The sequence below is a fragment of the Lycium ferocissimum genome, chromosome 8 (assembly GCF_029784015.1).
Source record: "Lycium ferocissimum isolate CSIRO_LF1 chromosome 8, AGI_CSIRO_Lferr_CH_V1, whole genome shotgun sequence".
Taxonomy (NCBI): Eukaryota; Viridiplantae; Streptophyta; class Magnoliopsida; order Solanales; family Solanaceae; genus Lycium; species Lycium ferocissimum.
Window position 1 is genome coordinate 18594943 of NC_081349.1, and position 9521 is coordinate 18604463.

At 38.6% G+C, this 9521-nt stretch overlaps 1 non-coding gene across 1 annotated transcript; it reads left to right on the forward strand.

The window, feature by feature from the left end:
• Window positions 1-455: 455 nt before the first annotated feature.
• LOC132069056 (small nucleolar RNA R71) lies at window positions 456-561 on the forward strand. The gene has a single exon (XR_009417625.1). It is a non-coding gene; the product is annotated as a small nucleolar RNA R71 (small nucleolar RNA).
• Window positions 562-9521: the final 8960 nt, after the last annotated feature.

Sequence of the window (9521 nt, forward strand, 5' to 3'; positions counted from 1 at the left end):
ATTTTACTAACCCTCTTGGTAGTTCTTCCTTTGATAACCTCCTTGAGAATTGTTCACATAGTTAGCATCTTCAGTCTGCATAGGAGGTCTCTCGTGATATGGACCTTCTTGGACTTAGTACATCCCCTTCGGCATATCTGGCTCATCTTAGCAAAGATTTACCCGTTTGATCTGGGTGTTATAAAACTTCTTGGTCAGCAATGAAATATTCGTTGCAAGCTGAGCCAATGTTTGTTGAGTATCTTGATTCTCCTTCACCATATTCTGGATCATGACACTACCATATGGCACAATATTAGCGAGTGCCAAGCCTGATTGTGCGTAGTCAGCCTATCAAGTATGTTGGTGACTTGTCGGTAAGATTTATCCATAAAATAACCAGCTGTATAGTTTGTAATTGATTGCGTCACGGGATCCAACCCTCGATAGAACTTCTCTATTAATATGTTCTCCGGAAACCATGGTTTGGAAATTTCTGCAAATACTCTTTAAATCTCTCCCAAGCTTCATATAATTGTTCCCCTGGTCGCTGCTTAAATTCATAGATCTTGTCACGAATCTCAACCTTCTTGCTAAGAGGATACCGTTTCTTGAGAAACACTGCTACTATCTCTGCCCATGTAGTAATAGAATTCGGGGGTAGCTTCTCGAACCACGCTCTTGCTTCTCCATCTAAGGAATATTTGAAAAGCCTCAGCCGAATAGCCTCCTGTGACACGTTGTTTTGGATGTGATAAGCATATACATCCATAAAGTTCTACAAATAACGTTGAGGGTTATTCTCGGTAGAATTCTGAAAGTAGCCCTCAAGCTTCAACAACTGGTAGGGAGAGGAGTCAATTTTGACACTTGCAGCTCCAACCCGAGGATGAACAATAGCAGATGCATAGTCCTCCTCAGCAACCAGATCAACAAAAACGCTTTCTTCATCTAATTCATTTGCTTGATCATTCAATCGACCACCCTGGTTACCAACACGTTGATTTTGCTGATTCTGATTCATGTTCACCTGGTTTACAAGGAATAGCAAACAAGGTGGGATGGAATAAGCAAAAGACTTCAATCAAAGCAGACATTATTTAGTAATTTCAAAATCGTATTCCCCGACAACGACACCAAAATTTGATACGCTCAAATTATACCTTTAAATAGTGTAAAGCAGACGATGTCAAATATAGTAACCCAAAAAGGTTGGGGTCGAATCCCACAGGGAATATAGTGTGAAAAGGTTACTAAACTCGTAGAATGCTTAATTTAGGTCTAATGTCTTAATCCGTTGATTTTGGTAAAAGTTTGTGGTTTATGACTAATGGCTAACTAATTTCTTTGGATTGTAATTTATGGTAAAAGAAGCCAAGGTTGTGTCCCTTTTAGATGAGGTGCATGATCATGGGTATTGATCTTGCTATACTTCTAATGGATTGTTATATGAATGCACTTAACCTCTATATGAATCTCTACTATTTCCCAATAAATAAAAATTATCTCTTTCTATGATTTTCCCAAATATAAGAGAGAGAATATTGAAGAATGGTTAATTATGCCAAGTAAATTCTTCTTTCCTAAGTGAATTTATTAAACAAAGTTTAAAGCTTTGAGTTTTTGTTATTTATTCTTACCAAGCCCTAATTATTTTCCCAAATAAATCAAAGTTTATGGCTTTAATCAATGTTTGTAACTATTCATTATGAATGAAGAATGAAGAATAAATAAACCCTAATAATCCATTATGTGTATATCTATTGATTGATATGGATTTCCTAGCATAATTATAGGAGTAATTGATATAGATTAATTATGTAATGATTGTATAATATTCTCTTTGATTATGTAATATTCTCTTTCTTTATTTAGTTATAGGACTTATTGTATAAATACCCATTGTCATGGGATGTAAATTATCAAGAAATACAAAGAATACTTTCTCTTCTTCTTGAAATTCTACTTGGTATCAGAGCCATTGTGTAACGACCCGTTTGGTCGTTATAGCTCTTTTGGCACTTTCGCTACTTCTGAGCATTGATTGACTCACTTTTTACCCGAGGTTGATTTTTGGGCGAACGGACCTTTTTCGAAGTTTCGTCAACTCCGAGAGGTCCAAATGATTTTTTAGAACCTGTATGTATGATTGGTTCAGTTCCCAATGCATTTTGGTGTATTTCGAGACTTTGGATGGGAAATGGGAAGTAGGCACCGGTGGTTGACTCGGTCAACGAGACCTCCGTTGGAAATTTTGAGACCTCGAGTGCATTTGCAGAGTATTTTTGTATGGGTTTAGGTGGGCGGGTTGTGAGCAGATGGCCTCGGGAATAACCTAAATTTTTGATTGAAACTTAGAAAATTTATAGGGAATCTGGTGTATGGTGCCCGCAACGGCGGCACCAGAGCCGCCCCAGAGGCACCGCTATGGCGGTGTGATGACCGCTGCGGCGGTCATGAGTGATTTAGGATTTACCGTTGCGGCGGTGTCCCAGTCGCCGTAGCGGCACCGCTGTAGCGGCACTCCCTCCGCTGTAGCGGCACTCCCTCCACCGTGGCGGTCACGGGCAGTGACATCTCATTAAATGTGTCTTAAATAAGTCTTAAACCCTCATTATTTCGTATCTCGATATTGGAGCTTAGAGAAATTGTTCTTGAAGACAAATTGAGGAGATTCTTGGAGGTAAAACTTTGTCTAATCCTTTACTCTTCCTTAATCACAATAATCTTAGAATTCCCCCTTCCCTTTTACAATCCCTTGAGTTGGAATTTGAAGAAGGATTTTGGGAGATTTTCCCTTTGGGTCCTATATGATAAATTAATGATGTTGATGATAAAACTTGATGAATCTAAGCTTAGTAATCATATATCTTTCACTTTTAACGTTAACTTTTAGATTTGGAGAACTAGGGTTCGTACCCAATTTGGGGGTTTTTACTAGAAATCAGATTTGGAGATAATTCTTGAGCTAAATCAACAACTAATGATTGGGTTATGATTACCTAGGATTCAATTTGGTATTTTACCCGTGAATTTTCCGTTTCTCCCTTGTGGGCCTGTTTTCCCAATTTCTAGGGTTAAAATGAACCTAATTGATATCATAGCAATATTAGTATCATTATTCATGATTTCTAATTTAGAATTTAATTATTCTTAGACTACTTTGGTTTTGAGCTTCAGAGGAAGGGCAAGGCGATAGAGTGACTTGTTAGTGTTGCGGTTCGGCAGTCCAGGTAGGTTATGGTTTACCTTTGGTGAGACTTAGTATAGTGAATCACATATTTAAATTATGATGTCGGAGACAGTATATGAACCTTCGGGTGTGAAGGTGGGATGGATATTTCCTTAGGTTGGGCCTTGATGTGTGGTGGGACTAGCCCTCCCCCCGTTATATGTATTTGATTGTTTAATTATGTTGGCTTGATGCTATGTGTAGTTGGTAGATAACGAATGTCACTTGTTTCCCTGATTCGGATAGGATTGACATACCCGTTGTTGGTATTTGTATTTTGATATATTATTGGCGTACCCACTGTTGGTACTTGAGGTTATTGATATATTATTGGCGTATCCACTGTTGGTACTTGATTTATATATGTTGGTATACCCACTGTTGGTATTGTGATGCATTGTTGGCGTACGCCGTTGAGGTACTTGTGATATTGAGCTTGTTTGTTGATGATTGACATATGCATTGCACGCATTCTCTCATAATTATCATGCATGGCCGATATCCGGTGATGATCCGGTATCGTTGATTGAGCGAAACTGATATTTGATAAACTCTTTTACTTGAGTAATTGTGAAAAAGGCCGATGTCCGAAGATCCATTCTAGAATCGTTGCTTATATGAAACTGATACTTGATAAACTCTTTTACTTGAGTGATTGTGAGGAGGCCGATGTCCGTGGTTCAATTCCGGAATCGTTGATTTATAAAACTGATATTTGACAACTCTTTTGAGTGATTGTGAGGAGGCCGATGTCCGATGGTTATATTCGGGCATCGTTGTTGTATGACCGATTCCGATGTTATTCCGAAATTAATTGTAGTGCATGGGCTCCGCGGGTCCCCTAGAGTGGTGCCAGTGAACTCCCCCTGTCATTAATTAGCCAGGGTCCCGTCTATCTGTTTGGAAAAGATCCGAGATGGGTGGCACTTAGACTTCGCGAGTCACACTGGGTTGTGCTGTCGAGACGTCGATATTTCCATCCGGAGTGCATGTGTACACCTCATTTATATAGCATGGCATGGCATGGCATCACATTCATACCATCATTACATTGCATTGCATTATGATTTGAGTGAGATGTCGTGATGACTGTACTGTGACGATTGTGTTGTTGATGATTGGACTGCGATGATTCTATTGTGGTGATTGTTTCAGGATTGAATATACTCAGACTTATTATATTGCGGTTTAGATACTTACATAGGTGTTGACGGATACTCGGTTATGATTATGTTGTTCCATGCGTAATTGGTTTACTTGTTTATCTGCGTTATTTTCTGAATTGTGCTAACTATGCTGAGTTGGCCTATGATGCCTACCAGTGCTGTTGTTTGTACTAACTCCGCACTTGCGTTTCTTTTATGAATGCAGAGTATCAGGCCGGATCTACTCCTCTGATTCGTGGCTGATCAACCCCTCAGCTTCTACTTGAGTTTTCCTGACCTCGAAGACTCTTCTATTACTTATGTCTTACTTTTCTTTCAAGACATGATTTGAGACTATTTATGTATTATTATTCAGACCTCAATATTCGAATTTAGATGCTCTTGTATAAACAGACCAGATACTGGGGTGGATTCATTTACTTCCGCACTTATCTATATTATATCATATTGTGAGACTTGTGTCATTTTACTTCTTCTGCTATTATTTTATTGATTGTGAACGTTGAGTTAAGGGTTCGCCTATAGAGGTGGGAAAGGTAGGTGCCCGCATGACCCAGGCTAAAATGGGTCGTGACACATTGCTGCCTTTTAGAGGTGAGTTATCTCCCTCGCAAAGACTAGGGTTCCTTTTTTTTTTTTTTTTTTTTTCTCTATGAGGTCTAGTTTTCTCTCTCCCGGTGGCCGTCCGCAACACAAGCTCCTTCCGATCGCCAGATTTTTTTCCTTCCGTTAGAGTTACTTGGAACATTCCGAGTCACCCCTACCGCTTTTTGATTTTTTTTTCAATCACCGAAAATTAAGGTTCGCATGGCGCCTTTTTTCCTAGGCGAGATCTCTTGTTTTTTGAGATCTGGGCTTTTATTTTTCGGTAATATTTTGCACCTAAAGCCACCGTTTTAGATTTTTTTCGGTGTGTTTTCGGTGACTTTTCGGTTTCAGATTTTTTTCTTTTTTTCAACGAGTGTTTACCCACGGCATCCGTTTTGTGAGGTATTTCTTTCTTGGAACACATCTAAATTATTTAGATCTATGATCGTTCAAACTATGAGAGATACAAAGGGAGCGAGATAATAGTTCTCTTTCACAAATCAATGCGTCGAGTCTAATATTGCGAAAAATGTGGAGACGTTTAGAGACACTACTTCGGAGAGACTTTGTTTCCGGATGAAGTTCAACAACTTCATCGTCTTTTGAACAAATTTGACTCTTCAAGTGTTTGCTAGTTTCAATTATGTGCAGTCAGGTATTGCCTTTAATGCTCAGCTTAATTCTTGGATTATTAATTCTGGTGCAAATGGACACATGACAGGCACTTCTAAAGGCCTTCAAAATTACTCTCCTTGTCCCAAATGGGATTATGTCCGAATAGCCAATGGCTCCCTAACCCTGTCTCTGGAACAGTTCACTCCTTTGTACCCCGACATTACCTTATCATCCATTCTTCGTGTTCCCGACTTTCCCGTTAATCTATTATCTGTTAGCGCTATCACAAAAGCACTAAATCAGTAGTGTAAAATTCTTTCCCGATCATTGTGTTTTTAAGGACCTTCAAACAGGAAAGAAGATTGGCAGTGGTAGATTGTATGATGGCTTATATTTGATCAATGGAGCTCGAGATGCTGGTCATGCTTATTTTAGGAACAAATAAGGATGTCAACCAAGAAATAATGCGAAGAAGATAGACGGTTGGGACAAATTCTTCCTTTTTGGCTTTAAAAAGGTTATATCCTAGTGTATTTTCCAGAGCGAGTTTGAATCTTTGTCTTGTGATGCTTGTGAATATGCCAAGCACACTAAAAACTCTTATCCTCTGAGTGACAATAAAAGCACAATTCCTTTTTTAACTATTCATTCTGATGTATGGAGCCCTACTGAAACACCTTCTTTGTCTGGTAGTTGATGGTTTGTTACTTTTATTGATTGTTGCACTAGAATAACATGGGTATATCTGTTGAAAGCCAAAAGTGAAGTTTTCACACGTTTTCGGTCATTTCATAATATGATCCGTACTCAATTTGAGGCTAAGATAAAGATCTTTCGAACCGACAATGGTACGTAATACATGAATAAAACTTTTGGAGCTTACTTGGAGTCTTTTGGGATAATCCACCAAACTAGTTGTCCTTATACTAGTGCACAAAATGGGGTTGCTGAAAGGAAAAATAGGCATTTGTTAGAAGTAGAAAAATCCCTTTTGTTTACCATGAATCTGTCGAAACCTTACTGGGGGGATGTCATTCTAGTAGCTGCCTACCTCATCAATAGAATGCCACTTAAAACTCTCAACTTTCAGAGTCCTTTGGAAGCTTTAAAGGGTAGAAATGACTATACTGTTCCACCCAAGATATTTGGACGTGTTTGCTTTGTTCACACTAGGAACTCCGAAAAACTTGATCTTAGAGCTCTTAAGTATGTCTTTATTGGGTATTCTCCAACACAGAGAGGGTACAAAAGTTATCACCCTCCTTCCCGGAGAACCTTCGTCAGCATGGATGTTACCTTTTTAGAATCTGAGTCCTATTTCATTATTACACCATCACCTCTTCACGAGGAGAATTAGAAGGAAGAAGAGATGGTTTTTCCTAATTCCATTGTTGAAACAAGAGAAAATGAAATTGGAGAAAGAATTCAGGGGGAGACTGTTGGTCGTTTGGATAGGCCTGATTTGATAACTTACTCAAGGAGGAATAGAGTAGAAGAAACTATCATGCAATCTGCCGAAGCCGAACCTTCTTCATCTGGTGAGTCATCTATAGTTCCTAACGAGTTAAATTTTCCTATTGCTCACAGGAAAGGAGTCAGATCTTGCACCAAACACCCCTTATCTAACTTTGTCTCTTATAATTCTTTGTCTCTCTCCTATAGAGCTTTTGCCTTGTCTATTTCTTTTGTGTCTATTCCCCAGAATTGGAGGGAAGCTTTTGCAAATTCCAAATGAAAGCAAGCTATGCTTGAAGAAATAAAAGAAATAAAGGCCGTGTCAAAGAATGAGACTTGGGACCTTGTCACACCACCTCCAGACAAAAAACTAGTTGGTTATAAATGGGTCTTCATTGTGAAACATAAAGGTGATGGTTCGATTGAAAGATTCAAAGCGAGATTAGTGGCTAAGGGATTTACTCAGACCTATGGAGTGGATTATCAAGAGACATTTTCCCCTATTGCAAAAATGAACACCATTAGAATTCTTTTGTCGTATGCAGCTAATCTTGATTGGGACTTACAGCAGTTTGATGTGAAAAATGCATTTCTTTATGGAGACTTAGAAGAAGAAGTGTATGCAGAGTCAAGGAAAGGTATACAGGCTGAAGAAAGCCTTGTATGGACCCAAGGCGATCTCCCGAGCTTGGTTTGACAGTTACGCAAAGCAATGATCTCTTTTGGTTACCAACAAAGCAATTTTGATCACCTCTTTTCATAAGACATCAAAAGGGTAAACTCACTCTTCTCATAGTTTATGTTGATGACATAGTAATAACAAGAGTGACAAGGAGGAAATGACCCGATTGAAGAAGTTGTTGGCTCAAGAATTTGAGATCAAGGATCTTGGAAAATTGCAATACTTCTTGGGTATCGAGGTTGCTAGATCAAATAGAGGAATCTTCATTTCCCAAAGAAAGTATATTCAGGACCTCTTGAAAGAAATTGGTATGACAGGTTGCAAGCCAGCAAAATCACCCATGGAAAGCAATCACAAACTACAAAGTGGAGTTGGAAAGTCAGTTGATAAGGAGAGATATCAGAGGCTGGTTGGAAGACTCATTTATCTCTCTCACACTAGACCAGATATAGCCTATTCAGTCAGCCTGGTGAGTCAGTTCATGTGTGATCCTCGAGATCCTCATATGGAAGCTGTCTTTCACATTTTGCAGTATCTGAAGTCTGCGCCAGGGAAAGGTCTACTTTTCTCCAAACATGGTCACCTCAAAATAGAAGCCTTTACAGATGCGGATGGGCAGGATCTCTAGATGACCGAAGATCTTTATCCGATTACTGTACACTCGTAGGAGGAAACATGGTCACTTGGAGCAGCAAGAAGCAAAGTGTTGTTACTAGATCAAGTGCAGAAGCAGAATATAGAGCTATGGCTTAGGGTGTTTGTGAACTTTTATGGTTACGAAAGCTATTAGAGGAATTGAAATTGTCTGAAGAAGGAAAGATTTCCTTGTATTGTGACAACAAAGCTGCAATCAGTATAGCTCATAATTCAATTCAGCATGACCGAATAAAGCATGTTGAAATTGATTCACACTTCATCAAAGAAAAAGTTACGGATGGTGTCTTGAGTTTGTTCCATGTGTCATTAGGAAAGCAGTTAGCTGATGTATTTACCAAAGGCCTCACCAAACGGAGTTTCCACACTAGTTTGCAAGTTTGGGCATGTGCGACATCTTTGCCCCAACTTGAGGGGGAGTGTTGATTGATATGGATTTCCTAGCATATTTATAGGAGTAATTGATATAGATTGATTATGTAATGATTGTGTAGTATTCTCTTTGATTATGTAATATTCTCTTTCCTTATTTAGTTATAGGACTTATTGTATAAATACCCATTGTCATGGGATGTAAATTATCAAGAAATACAAAGAATACTTTCTCTTCTTCTTGAAATTCTACAATATCAATCACAAAACACCATCATTGGGTTCACAACCCTAGTAAGGGAATTTAGCCACTCATGACAAAGAACAAGAAACAAGAAGTTGAAGAATTCATAATTGCTTACTTTAGATGAAAAGAGGAATTGATATGACTTGAATTGATGTTTTGAATCTTGAAAGTCAAGAAGTATTTAATGTTCAAAGCCAAAAATTAGAAATATAATAACTGGTATGAAATAAAACCCTACATTGGACTATTTATAGGTTTTGAAACGTAAAAGTTACAGAATTACACTTTGGTCCCCGACGACATAAAATACGATTTATATTTCACATTACGGACCGTAAACTAGTTTACGCCTTGGTTTTCCTTCAAGATCTAGGCAACTGCAACAACATGGATTACAGACTGTATTTTGATTTACGGTCCGTATTTTGCTTGATCGTATTTCAACTTGTAAAACTTCAACTTTCCGCCAAGTGTCTAAATGCTGGATACGCTTTGAAATACGGACCGTAAAGTGGAATACGGTCCGTAAAA